Source organism: Olea europaea, chromosome 6 (assembly GCF_002742605.1).
Source record: "Olea europaea var. sylvestris chromosome 6, O_europaea_v1, whole genome shotgun sequence".
Classification (NCBI taxonomy): Eukaryota; Viridiplantae; Streptophyta; class Magnoliopsida; order Lamiales; family Oleaceae; genus Olea; species Olea europaea.
Genome location: NC_036242.1, coordinates 27,859,256 through 27,861,215, shown reverse-complemented (window position 1 = coordinate 27,861,215; position 1,960 = coordinate 27,859,256). Strand labels below are relative to the sequence as shown.

General features: G+C 33.8%; 1 long non-coding RNA gene across 1 annotated transcript; it reads left to right on the top strand.

Annotated features, from left to right (window-relative positions):
• The first annotated feature begins 564 nt into the window (after positions 1–564).
• LOC111396327 lies at positions 565–1,210 on the top strand. Its single transcript, XR_002702983.1, has 2 exons — positions 565–755; positions 854–1,210. It is a non-coding gene; the product is annotated as an uncharacterized LOC111396327 (long non-coding RNA).
• The last annotated feature ends 750 nt before the right edge of the window (positions 1,211–1,960 follow it).

The following is a 1,960-nucleotide window of genomic DNA, read 5'->3' as shown; positions in this document are numbered from 1 at the left end:
CAAGCGTGAGAGAATGCTAGAGAGAAAAGCCTATTGGCTAGTGATTGTGAGGTCCCAATTCTTGACTGGAGGGGACACCAAAGGCCTCTACAAACATATAGATACTTCTTAATAAGAGTCTGAACCATGACAGTAACCTCTAAACCAAGAATTAGATCCCAAACATTACCAGATGAATCTTTTCTGCAGCAACCATTTCGGAATCCAGTGTGGAATAAATCTAATTGGAAAAGTAGGAGAATATGATATATAGATAACATTAGAATAACTTACATTCGCATTATGATAAATTTCAAATACAGGTAATAACAGTTACAAATTCCATTCATCTGCACATACTGATATCACAATGCATCCATTAGCAGAATCCTAAATAGATTTCCTGAGAATAACTAAGACTATATTATGATAATTTCTCTGCTTGTTGAACTGAGTGGACAGTCAAAATCGCCGTCCTATACAAGTTCCTGTACTGGGAATTGTTGGGGATGACAAATATAATCCAACATCAGTTCTTTTGAGTGCATATTTGTCCTTAAACAGCATACATTCTCTTTACAGACGTAAATTTTCTAGACAGAAATCGAAAATGAATTTTATACACGTGCTGTGTATCGTGAGAAGTAACTCGAGCAATCAACAGGTTTCTTATGAGATTTACAGCAGATGAAAGTGAAATCAACTTAGCAAATGGTGAAGCAAAACCAGAATTCTCAGACTGGAAATGGGCAACCCCGGAAGAAGTCATTGAGCAGGTATTCTGAAACATTCCTTCCAAAATTTTACTGAATTCTCCATTACAGATCTTTGTCAAAAGGCTTATTTATGCATGGATCATAACTTCTTATACTAGGCAGTGGATTACAAGAGGCCATCATATGAGAAAGTTATGGAAGCCTTCCAGCCTCACTTCAATTCAAGAAAAGCTACAAAATCCTATTCATCAAAGTGGTAATATATATTGTCTGAGGTTTGCTATTAATAGCATAATGGCATGTTTGGTCAGATTTATTGGTCAGTATTAAAGAAGGAAAAGAAACTAAGATTTTGTCGCCTGTCATGTCTAGTTTTGTCTTATATAATGTTGCCTAATTGTTTATGTTTGACGAGTTTGGAAATGTTGAATTTCACCTGAATCTCTGTAAATATATACCAGTATCGAACTTTCAGGATTTGAATGTTATGTTTAATAAATTGTTTCATTAAGATATGGAGGGCTCAAGTAGCTTTTCTTTAGTTTTATCGAGTGAAAAACTGATGTCATTTTTGGGTTTGGCTGTATGATGTTATCTTGAGGTTTGAGTGTGAAGTAAAAAGGTTGACGTATGAACTTCAAAATTAAGTGGATGAATAAGAATTTTGAGAATGTTTTTCATTTGTCTATAATGATAGACAATTCCATCTATATTATAGAAAATATTATATCGAATTCGGAACTGAACTCTATTTACATTAGGATTTATTATTTATATATCATCGGTGTTTCGTATTTTTTATTTCAGCATTTTGATTTACGCATACACCTACTTTATTATTTTTTCTGTTTGAATAATCTTTCTTTCTTTAATTTATTTTGTTTTTACATTAGTTTTATTTTTTCGGTAGAGGATACATAGGCACATTCGAGTATGAAGCGAGAGACTCCTAGGATCTCTATTTATTTTATATTTTTCTAAACTGTTACATAAATGTTATACACAACTCTTTACAAGAAAATTACGGATCTGAAATGACACTATCTGAAACTATACAAAACTACCACTGAACACCAAGAATGGTTACTGATTTAGGCTCAGATCCTTGTACCCTTCGTATCATCAAAAGAGGCCCTAACTCGAACCATAACCCTCACAAGTACCCAACGTGGGGTTGCTTCAATTGACAGATTTTTGAACCCTCAACGCAGATTTCAGTTACTCACACGGAGAAAACACACAGATTTTGATCTCACAAAGAGAAT